Raw genomic sequence first — 12,547 nt, 5'->3', positions numbered from 1 at the left:
AATATAAACTGCTCAGCTAGACACAACCCTGGCAGACCTCCAGGGTGGACAAGGACAGAGATGGTGTGCGAGGACAAAGGAGGCATACCTAAATCACAGGAACCAGCGCGGGTTCTCCGAGGAAGAGTCATGGTGGCTGGCCAAATGTTTGGGTTTGTACAGGCCAGCTGGCTGGGGACTCCGAGGAAAATCCAGGGACCCCACATGTGGAAAAAGCACCCAGTGAATGCCCTTCTCAGACATCCTCGCGCTAAGACAGAGCAGTGGGGCCGGGCTGGGGGTTTGGCCCCTGGTGGAGTAAGCCAGCGGGTTTGTAGACAGTAGCAATGCGCAGTGGGTGCCGGTCCACGAGGGACCACACGCATGCCTCTGTTACTGATCATCGCTGGAAAATGCCTGGGTCCACAAGATGCTTTGTTTTTGTTTTAGCAGTCTGTCTCTGTCCCTTCTGTCTCTGTGCCCCTGCCTGCCCGCTGCCCCCCCCCAACTACTTCCAGAATTCTCCTTTCTCAAACCTTTCCTAGAGCTAGAAAGGACCTCAAAGGATTGTCTGGTGCTGCCTTGAGACCCTGAAGGTGAGATGGCATACCCCTGTTCTACAGTCCAGGGCGCCGTCGCTTAGAGATGGGACCCGCTCGCCCTATCATGCAGGAGGCCAGGATCAGAACTCAGGCATCCAGCTCTCCACCCGGCTTCACTTGCTCAGGGTTGGGGAAAAGGAAAGCCCCCACTGCACCTGGAGAAATGATGGCCAGAGGCCCCTGCCCCAGCGCCTCTCTCCGTCCCCACAGCCATGCCGTGGCTCGGTCACGTCCAGTCAGCAATGCACAGCAAGAGCCTGCTGTATGCCAGGTGTAGCTACAGACTCTGAGAAGGCAGCAGTGACCAAAACAGACACGGCCGTCCTTGCCCCCTGGGGCTCACATTCACACCTGCGCCTCTGGTCCCACCGCCCGTCCCCCACCCTTCATCCGAGGCCATCTGAGACTCCTGGAGACACACAGGGGGCACTGTCACCTGTGGGCCTGTGGGCTTGGACCTCCTATTGGTGTAACACCTGCATTGGCTTTCGAGGTTATTTCCAAATAGATCTACATGCAGTCACTGAATGGTATGTTGTGTTACGTTAATTTGATTGATGTAAGATATCTAAAATAGCACAAATTTGCTAACCCTCGTTAGATATTTCTTCATGCTTTCAATATAACCAAAAGCCTCAACAAAATAGAAGTTTCCAGGCCTCTCTGGACCTGCATGAGGTTCAGGGACACCAGCCCCCTCCTGATCAGTCCCACAGCCTCCCCTGCCATAGACCCCCTGTGCCTCCTGTATTCTCCTTTCTGGAATGGGGAAGAAAAGAATCCTGCCCGGAGGAGAGCAAGAGGGCTACAGTTTGAGTCCTGACCCCACCGGTTACTAGTAAGACTTTGAGTCAGTTCCCTCTTCCTTTGTGGCTTCAGTTGCCCCATCTGTGAAATGGGAACAGGGTGATGACCTTCAGGGTCCCTTTCAACACCAACTGTATGATCTCCCTGACTATACTTCAGCTCCCCAACGTCCCTGTCTCTCCCCAATTCATGGTCCTCGTGTGCACACAGTAGGTCTTCAGGAAACAGGTGCAAGCCGCAATTTCCAGGTCACCGACCCTGTGGCCATCGGGACCCGGCCATAGAGCAAGCTGGTTTTCTCTGGGAGCTCTGGCCACCTTCATGGCTCCTGGGGCCAGGACCCCTGACCCACAGGCATGAGCTGGGTGACCCCATCACACCGCTCTGGTCCGGGGCCTACCCAGAAGATTCACAACCGGCTCAGGGCCAGGAACTTTGCTGAGCTGACCCCAAGCTTTCCCTTCCAAATGCTCTTCCTCTCAAAGTGTGGCTCCTGGACCCGCAGAGCTGGCCTCGCCTGGGGCTTGTTAGAACACCGAGAACCCGAGTTGGCTCCTACAAGTTAAGTATTCCTCCTCAATCCTCACAAGCTGTCTGCTTCCTCGTCCACCCCAGAGGTCTGCCAGGGTTTCTGTCCAGCTGTCCAGTTTTTATTTTCTTTCTTTTTTTTTTTTAAGATTTTATTTATTTATTTGACAGAGAGAGGGAACACAAGCAGGGGGAGTGGGAGAGGGAGAAGCAGGCTTCCCGTTGAGCACGGAGCCCGATGCGGGGCTCGATCCCAGGACCCTGGGACCATGACCTGAGCCGAAGGCAGACGCTTAACGACTGAGCCACCCAGGCGCCCCACAGTTTATATTTTCTAGGATCCACATTTCCCTTCTTGTCAACACGTGAAACATCTGCCTGCCGTTAGCCTCTGACTCCCGTTTCCTCGGAGGGGATGGCCGTGGTTCCGATGCCCTGGCCGAGTCAGAATCTGCGTTCTGACAAGATCCCTAGGGGATTCTTTTGCACATCAAGGTTCGAGAAGGGTCGTCTCTTAGCCAAGAGGCCCAAATCCCCCTACCCAGCCCAACATGCTTGTTCGGTCACTTAATCCATCAGTGACATGTTTGCTAAATGAATTCCAGCACCTTTCACTGTGAGGGTCTCCTGTTGGGGAGGAATCTAGTACTTCCCAGGTGAGCATCCAAGGAGCCACTGGGTTCCCGTGTTCTGCAGCATCAGCCCCCATGGGCTCAGCACAGACCCAGAACCCAGGCCCTACCCATCTGCTCCAGGGGACTGACCCGACCCGGCTGCAACCAGGTGGTCCCATCAGTTGGGGTCCTGCTGCAATGAGCTCAAACTTTTATTTTATTTTATTTTTAAAAGATTTTATTTATTTATTTGAGAGAGAGAGCATGAGCAGGGGCAGTGGGAGAAGGAGAAGCAGGCACCCCGCTGAGCAGGGAGTTGGATGAGGGGCTCAATCCCAGGACCCTGAGATCATGACCTGAGCAGAAGGCAGATGCTCAACCGACTGAGCCACCCAGGTGTCCCAAGCATTGTCCTCATTTTATTTTATTTTTTTAAGATTTATTTATTTACTTGAGAGAGAGAACGAGAGCACAGAGGCAGAGGGAGAGGGAGAAGCAGGCTTCCTGCTGAGCAGGGAGCCCGATGCCGGGCTCGATCCCAGGACCCCGGGATCATGACCTGAGCCGAAGGCAGACCCTTAACCGACTAAGCCACCCAGGCGCCCCAAGCTCTTTTAAAGGCCAGAAAGCCAAGGCACGTCTCCCCACCTCAGCTCAGCCTTCTCCCCCTAACACAGGAACACACACATGCACACACTCACACACCAGGCCCTGGTTAAGCCTCCTGTGAGTCATAGGGTGACTCACAGGCACACACACACACACACACACACACACACTCACACACACACTCACACACACACCTCCGTGCCCTTCAAGGGGGAGACTGGGAAGGTGGGAGGGGAAAAGAGGTGTCTCGGAGCCAAACCTGAGAAAAGAGACTTTGGACCCAGCTGGACCGAGGAACTCCCAGGACCGGGGTTGGGGGTCTGGGCACCCTGCCTGTGCTAGCCTGGGAAACAAGGCAAGTCACCGAGTCAGCAAGTCCTTCCTGCTTCATGAGCCCCACAGGACAGTGTTGGGGAAGTCACTACAGTGCAAGGCGCGGCGGGGGGTGTTGGGTGGAGGGGGGATGACATCGGGACAGGCACCACCCCCAGCTTCGCAGGGAGTTCTTGGGGTAGGAGCCATTCTGACTGGCAACCAACCACCTCCCAGAAACCCATGGACACCCCCACCCCAGCCCTGACCTCAGAGACAGCATTCTCACAGAAGGGCCTATATCCACCCAGGGGGCTGTTTGTAGACAGGGCCGGGAGTCACTGGATCTTCTAAGATGAGCAGATGCAGCCTAGGCCTGGCAGGGGCCAGACCACACTGCTTTGGGTGTCCTGTTGTCGGCTGCTCCTCCCATCCCCAGGCCTCCCGGGACATGGGCTTCCTATGGGACAAGAACGGAGGAGGGGTGGGCTGGGGGAATGTGCGGCCTGGGGGTGGGACGGCCACACCACCCACCCCCTTGAGACCTGGGGCCCACCTCAGTTTTCCTATTTGGGTAATTTCCTGCCATCACTGACTCTTCTAGTGGCTCAGGAAAGAAAAAGGGGGCTGCCCTGGGACTGGCCTTGGCAGGGCTGGCGGGAAACAGCAATCAGGAGGAGGGACCTTGGAAAAATGGACGCTTCTTCTTCCTGACCCCAGCTGCGGGGACAGAGGCCGAAGTCCCACTCACCCCACTCAAAACCCCCTCCATACCCAGGGTCATGCTCTGGGCTGAACCCTGGACCCCATTCTCCCACCCAGCCGGGCATATTTGGGGAGCAGGTGAGCCGTGCCTGACCGGAGACTGCCGGGGAGGCAGAGGTGGGCAGTGGGGTCGCCTGGGTCTGGGAGCTTCTCCCTAGCATTGCCCAACGGCTTCCCAGGCCCCCGACAGGTGGCCGCGGAGCAGGGCTGGGGGAGGCCTCAGACGGCCCCCACGCCCCTGCTTTCCGCTTTGATTAGCAGAAACATTCCTGCATCTGTCTCGGGAAGACAGCCTGCTCCCATCGTCAATCACCCAGGAAACGCAAACACATTCCGGCTGTGCCCTGACCTTCTTCCCACAAAGTCATGGGCACCCTCAGGGCTCTCCACCCCCACCCCAGAGCCAAGGGGACAGGTGTGAGGGAGAAGCCCCCCCCAACTCCCGCCCCACCAGACCTCAGCTTCTGCCACAGCAGAGGAAGGTCTGAATCACAGCTCTCACTACCTAGCCTCCCTCCTTACACACCACACACACACACACACACACACACACACACGCGCGCGCTCAGGAAAACACAGAGCTGCCAGCAAAACACGGATCCACTCAGCCACGCCCACAGACAGCTGTGCACACACAGACCACTGAGCATGAACCACAGAGAAGGGGGCAAATGCACACACAGCTTTGACCCCCCCTGGGCTGAGCGGCTAGAGGGCAGAGATCCCAGCTCTCCCGTATCTGGCACATAGTAAGTCTGCAGTGACTGGCACATGGTACTGGTCACCTTTGGACCCTCCCTAGGTCATACCTATTTTTTTCCATTGTCCTCTCTGCCTCCTATGATATGAGCTCTGCATGGACAGATCTTTCTCCCGTTCACAGATGCACCCCAGTACCCAGCACGGGGCTTGGCACTTAGTAGGTACTCGGTGAACATTTGTGAATGACCGGGCAGCCCCACCAGGACATAGCACCGCCCACTGACCTGCAGTCACCACCCTCATCCCCAGAGCCAGGCTCCCCAATAGCTGCCTGCTTCCCAAGAGAACAGCTGTGACCTCACCACCTTCCTGGGACCCAGGGCACCCCAGGCCCTACTTCCTCCCCTGGCTCAGACCCTATGACACTCTAGGCTCATCTCCGCTGCCAGCTCCTGACCCCTGTCCTAGGACATGGTCCTGCCCACCCCACCTCTGGCCCCTGGCCAATCCCACTACTTCTCCTCCAGCCATGCAGAACTCCTGTTCCCCGAGCTCCTGAGCACGCCCTCCTCCAGTCCACGTGCAGACCCACAAGGGAGAAATACGCGCTCCTTGGTCTGTGCGCTGAGTTTGGAGTTGGCACCATAGGGTTAGGGTGGCCATCGCGGACTGAACAGCCCTCCCATTTGCTAAGCTTGTATGTGCGCTTGTTTATTCGATACCCTATTATCATTACCTCCCTTTTCCAGAAGAGGAAACTAAGGCATAGAGAGGCTGCCACATGCCTGAGGGAGGGGCAGAGGCAGCTGGATTCCAGAGCCTGAGCACTTGACCAACCTGTCAACCTGTGATGCTGCTCCTCAGTAATCATACCTCCTTCCCCAGAATCAGGGGCTGGGGCTGGGGCTCTGCTCCCAGGTATGTCTTCTTGCTTTCTTCTCTCTGGCCAAAGTTAACTCGTTCCTCACCCGGGGAACCCTGGTCTCCAGGAGAGAGGCCCACAACAACCCTCCTTCCCAGCCGAAGCCCTCATGGTCCACGGAGCAATTTCCCAGGCCGCGTCCCATTTAATCCTCCCAGGAGCCTGGGGGGACAGCTGTCTCTCCCTCCATCTTATATATGATGGCACATTCAGAGAGTCGCACGTCTTGCCCGGGGGTGGAAAAGAATATGAGGTCAGATAAAAGTGACTATTTATTGGGCTATGAGACAGTGTATTCTATAGGAATGCATTCAGTTGCAAGTACAAGAAACAAAAATCCAACTGATAATTGGTTGAGGGAAAGAAAGATAGGGGTTTTGTTTTCTTCCATCCCAAGAAATTAGGGTGGTAACCCTGGCGTTGTCAGGTGGCTTGACAATGTCAGTGCTGGGGTTTCTTTAGCATCCTTACCACCTCATTACTGCAAAACGGCAGCTGATCCTCCAAGCATTGTGTCTGCATTCAAAGCAGGAAGAAGGGAGAATAGGGAAGGGCTGTGTCCCTGTAAGTATCTGTCTTTTCACTGAGGAGGGGCCTCACTGTCACCCTCCTTCCATACCCGACAGATCTCCTTTTGCACCCCATTAGTCAGAGTTAAGGTCACATGGCTGCACTTAGACCAACCTCGGGTCCAAGGACTCCGATGTTCATGAGTGGGTTAGGCCACCCACAGTCCATCCTCTGATGCTGAGATCACAGCATTTCTGCTGGCCCCATGAGCAGATCAGGGTTCTGTTTATCAGGAAAGGGGAGGATGGGCACCAGTCAGGTAAGGCAATAGGCAAGGTGTGCTCCCCCAGATACCATGCTAAGCTATTTATATACATCATCTCACTTGGGCCTCATGCAACCTTATAAAGCTAGGACTGCTTTATGCCAATTTTGCAAATGAAGAGAAAAAGCTAGTGAGTGCAGAGCTGGTCTGTGTTCTTAACCATTCTACCGGACTGCCAGGTCATGAAGGACTCAGACCCCCGAAAGCAGGAAGTTGTCCGAAGGGACCCTGTCAGGCCCCGCTCACCACCCACCTCACCACGCACCTGCCGTCCCCTGGCTATGAGTGTGCAGGGTCGGGGTGCCTGAGTGCGCACGTCCAGACAGCCAACTGCACCACTGTCTGGGAGGGCGGGCATGTGCTCCCATGGTGCTCGCTGCGGCCGCTGTGCTCATGGGGGCTCTGGCCAGAGGTGAGGGCTGCGCCCCTACTTCTTTTTCCTTCATCCATCCAATGTCTGCCAGTGCCAGGCACCCAGTCAGGCCTCAGTGGGAGGGATGTGGGGTACAGATTGGCGGCTCAGGCACAGATCCTGCCCTCAAAGACAGATCTGGCCACCCGGGGTCTCTTAATTCAGGGAAATCTGGGGTGGAATGTTTGAACGGGTTCAGTGGAGAGAAAGCTCATTTCTGGCCAGGGGAGCTCCAAGGGCAGATGGAAATCTTGCAAAACTGAAACTCTGTGCCCATTAAACACAAACTCCCCATTTTTCCCTCCCCCCCGCCTCCCGGGGACCCCCATTCTGCTCTCTGTCTCTACGAATGTGACTGTTCCAGGGACCCCAGGTAAATGGCATCAGACAGTATGTGTCGTTTTTTTTTTTTAAAGATTTTATTTATTTATTTGAGAGAGAGAGAGAATGAGAGATAGAAAGCACGAGAGGGAAGAGGGTCAGAGGGAGAAGCAGACTCCCCGCTGAGCAGGAAGCCCGATGTGGGACTCGATCCCGGGACTCCAGGATCATGACCTGAGCCGAAGGCAGTCGCTTAACCAACTGAGCCACCCAGGCACCCAGTATGTGTCGTTTTGTGTCTGGCTTATTTCACTGAGCATAGTGTTCCCAAGGTTCAGTCATGTTGGAGCTGGTGTCAGAGTTGCCTTCCTTTGTAAGGCTGAATAATAGTGCCTTGTAAGAATATACTACATTTCGCTTATTCATTCATCTATCAGTGGGCCCTTGGATTGCTTCAACATTTCAGCTACTGTGAATAATGCTGCCTGCGAACATGGGTGTACCAATAAATCTCGGAGACGATGATTTCAGTTATTTTGTGTATATGCCCAGAAGTGGAAGGGCTGGGTCATATGGTAACACTGCTTAATTTTTTTTGAGGAGCTGCTGACTTTGAAGAGGGGCAGAGACTTGGGCAGGTGGACACACCCCGTGCTAGCCCAGAAGAGATGAAAGAAGCGTGCTACAGAGCGAGGCAGGCACTTGGCTTTTGTTTTGATCCATCGTTTTGCCCGCCCACTCTCTGAACCCCAGTATTGGACCCATGGATCACCCTCCTGTCTAGAAATGAGAAGTATCAGCCACCCGTGTTCTCCGACTCCCTTGCAGATAGGGCCTTCAGAGCTCACCAACCCAGGAACTGAAAACAAAACTCATGCTGGGAGAAAGCAGAACACCTCCCTGCAGAGCCCCTAGGACAGCGGTGCCCCGTGCTGGGCGTTGGGTGTGAGCTGTGCTGCTCACAAGGGGGCTGTTCAGAGTGCTGACCTCACGGGCTGAGAGGATTGGTCAGTCCTGTTTGCAGACCACAGGCCCAGGTCTTCAGCTCACTTACGATTTATGAGTCACCCAACATCCTTTGAATATCTTTTTGAATATCTGTTCTTTGAGCATCCTTTTCGCTTAAGTTAACCAGAGTTGTTTTCTGTTGCCCACAACGAAGAACGGCGCCTTATACAGAAATTGGTGCCCAGAGCGGTTGCAGGCGATGGATGTTGAAGGAAATTCAGAGAAGCTGGGATTTGGGTATCTGGACTGCTTGGGACTGAAGACACTAAAAAGTCAGCACAGAAGAAGGGATCAGCTCTAGAATCCTCCAGCATGCAGAGGGAAAACAGGAATTCAGAGTCACCAGCAGGAATCACCTGGAATAAAGAGCCTACCGAAAGCAAGACTCAGACTGAGGCCCCATCGCCTTGGAAGAGGTGAGGATGAGACTGTGGGTAGAGGCTGCTGGTTCTCACGGGGCTGGACCGTTGAAGAAACAGATGACAAGCTCCCGAATCCTAGACCCTTGGCTCAAGACCCGATCATAAACTGAGGACTTCTGTGCTAAGAGTACCGCTGAATTCTTGCAGCCCCCAGGCTGAGATAGCAAAAAATGAAACCTAACGTTTGAGCCTGCAGAATGGTGAGCTACCTCAGGGGCTACGGCCACGGCCTCACCAGTTCTGCTCCGTGGAAGTCAGACCCTTGACTGGGAAAGAGTGACCTTGGTGTCTGCATGGAGCCGTGTGGGAGGGTTTGGAGTGATGCTGAACCCCTGGAGCCCCTGATTCCCGCCGAGCCCCCTTGCAGGCTGAAGCAGCCTGTCCTCACTGTCTGATAACGCTGATCCTGCCTTAATGGGGCCCCGTTAATGACCCTCGTCCAAGACCCCCATTCCCCCCCATGTTTTCAAACCACAGTCGGGTCCCCAGACTGGGCAGAACTGAGTATCAACTCCAAACCAAAATCTGGGCAAAACTTTGCTGTTTCATACGATCAAAAATCTGGAGACGGTGCGTGAATGGATCCATTGAGCTGAATTTATACCCACCGGCCATTCTGGATTCAGGGTGTGGGTCTCAGCTGGGGGTGGCTCTAATTCTTTCCAGCGCCGGTTTGGGGGTTGGCAGGTATATGCTGCTGAAGCCTGACTCAGCGGCAGCCCGTGCTCGCTGAGACGGAGGGGGAGTAAAAGCCCAGGTATAAGGGAGAGACAGAGCTGTGAATTAACCATGGGTGACCCACGGCACCTAACCACAGCCCCTTCACCAGGACGGCACCAACCGCCTTGTGGAGGCAGCCCAACAGCTTTTAGAAGGCCTCAGTGTCCCGACTCCTGATTTCTAGGGTGGAAACCAAGACCCTGGGAGGTACAGGCTCTGTGGCAGCAATGAATGCCAGGGGCGGGGTGGGCACATCACTCTAATAGTAGCAGGACCAAGCAGCCACCCCGATGGTCTGACCAGCGGGGACTCAGGGGGCTAACGGATCACAAGTTCCCCAGGGCAAGAATGGATCAGCAGTCTCCAAGGACATGTGGCTTTTATAACCAGACAGACCTGGATCTGGTCAACAGAAGCCTGACTTGAGCCCTTTCCCCCAACACCCCTCCCACCGTGGATGGTCAGAGACAAGCCCTCCTCCACCCCCAGACTGAGTCTGTCCACTAATCTCCCTCGCACTTCGCCACGGGGACTACAGCCATTTATAGGAGAATCCGGCTCTGGGGAGCAGGGGGAGGGGGTTTGAGCCTCACGGAGTCCTTGTTTCCTCATCTGTAACACGAGGACAATAACATCTGCCTGAAAGGATGGTCGGGTTAATTGAGTGAAATAACGGGACAGTGGCTGAAACACAAACTTGCATTGCCTGCAGCTGAATTTTAATCCCTCTGTGATTTTGTGTTCATTCTTTCATTTGTTCCCATCTTCACTCCACTGCACTATCATCGGCCCTGTGCTGGGCACTGAGAGCTCAAAACTAACAACCCCTACCCGTGACTGAGGGTAAAGTACGTGCCTGGAGCAGGGCTCAGCCTCCATGTCTCTAACCTAGGCAACAGCTCTGCAAGGTCACATGGCAGGAGGTAGCAATGCTGGGATGGGGACCTAGTTGAGTTCTAGTGTTGTGCTTTCTCCACTGTGGCACCAAGCTCCTCAGAAGTTAATAAAATGAGGCGGCAAATACAGAGCTTGGGACACGGTGAAAGTGATAGAGAAAGAAGGAGGGGCATGGCTCAAAGAATGGAGGATGGATGGACAGATGGACAGATGGATGGATGGATGGATGGACAGGTGGGTGAGTGGCGGATGGGTAGATGGATGAATGGATGGATGGGTGAATGGACAGATGTATGGATGGGTGAGTGGGCGGGTGGGTGGGGAATACATGGATGGTGGGTAGGTAGATGAATGGATGGGTGGGTGAGTGGATGGACGGACGGATGGATGGATGGATAGAGAAATATAGACACAGAGAGAGATAATGACTAGATAGACTTAGAAGATGGATTTGACATGACCTCTAACCCTGGAGGATCTTCCAATCAAGGAAGATGCAGTGCTAAGCATGGACCTAGCTGGGAAATTGAAATATCTGCAGTTAGTAACACTGTCAGAGTCTGCCATTTTCCAGCCACAAACATGGTGTGTGAAGATCAGCCAGGCAAGCTATGACTTGGGGCAGACACACTTGATCGCCCGAATAACAGACCTTTTTGTTCATTTGTTCAACAGGAGTTCTAGCACCTAGTACCAGGCAGTATCCTAGGCTCCGGGCATAGAGTAGTGCACAAAATACCTCCGTGTGGAGAGTCCAGTATGTGATGCGGGAGGGGGCAAACAAGGATGATATATGTGTAGAATGAGCCAGATGAGAGTGAGCACCATGAAGACAAACAAAGCAGGGCAAGAAAGGAGGGCCCTGGAGGCCCAAAGGAAGGGAGCGAGGCCCAGATCTGGAAGGAGCAGCAACTTTCCCAGGATCACAGTAACTGGCGCGGCTGGATCAGACTAGAACCCAGGCGATGCACAGGTGTTGGGGTTCTGGAGTTCCTGATCGGATGCTACAGGATGGTGGAAACACACCAGATATGGTGTCAGCAGAGTAGGGTGCTGCTGGGATCCAGGCAGCCAGGAGCTGCGTGATCTCAATCCCCTAAACCCCTTTGCTATCACGTTACTGTTCATTTTGCCCTCCACTCCTTAAAACAACGCTGTATTTTCACAGATATTTTACTTTATACACTGTCAATGTTCACTCTTTTGTTTTCTGGAGGCAGTAGATGCTAAGCCTCTAAAGAAGGCCCCGGTTCTGCTCTAGCTGAGGGAGGAGAGCTACTGGCTGGGACACAGAAGGCTCCTCAGGAGGAAGGAGATCTGAGCAGGCCTCAAATAGAGGAGAAGCATTCATAATGTGATGCCAAATGCCCAGACCAGCCTGGTGGCCATCTCTTTCCTAGAAAGAAGGGGGCTATTTATCAGGATTAGGGTCAATTTCAAAGGGCAGAAAACCCAAGTTAGGAGTAGCTCAAACAGAAAGAAATTTCTTCCTTTCTTATGTAAAAAAACCTGGGGGCGCCTGGCTGGCTCAGTTGGTAGAGCATGGGACTCTTGACTTCAAGGTCATGAGTTCAAGGCCCACATTGGGCACAGAGCTAACGTGGGGGAAAAAAAAAAAAAGAATAAAAACTCGTAAGCTAGGTAGTCAGGTGGCAGGGACCCAGCCCCTTCTGTCTGGCTCCACCAATCTCAGTATTCGGCTTTAACCTCATGGCTCAAGATGGCTGCTTGAGCACCAGACATCATGTCTGTATCACAGCAACAGGACAGAGCAAGGGATAAAGAAGGGAATGTCTTCTTCCCAGCAGCGGGGTTTCTAGAAGAATGCCATTTTAGGTTAGCAGTTCTAAGACCCAGAAAGGGCCCACCAGGTCCCTGGAAAGCCCACAGGCTTGGCACTACTGCTGCCTGAGATGGCATCTGGGGAGGGGAGAGATGCAGGCAGCTCTGCCTATCTCCCCCAGGAAGTTCCTGCAGCCATCCACGGAACAGCATAGAGGCGGCTGGCCGCTTCCAAGATGCCACATGCACTGGGCCCTCTATTGGCCCCCTAACTTCCACCTCCTACTGGAGTTGTCCCCCATCCTCTCAG

The sequence above is a fragment of the Callorhinus ursinus genome, unplaced genomic scaffold (genome assembly GCF_003265705.2).
Source record: "Callorhinus ursinus isolate GAN/ISIS: 27379988/994484 unplaced genomic scaffold, GSC_fseal_2.0 scaffold48, whole genome shotgun sequence".
Classification (NCBI taxonomy): domain Eukaryota; kingdom Metazoa; phylum Chordata; class Mammalia; order Carnivora; family Otariidae; genus Callorhinus; species Callorhinus ursinus.
This window is presented reverse-complemented; position numbering follows the sequence as displayed.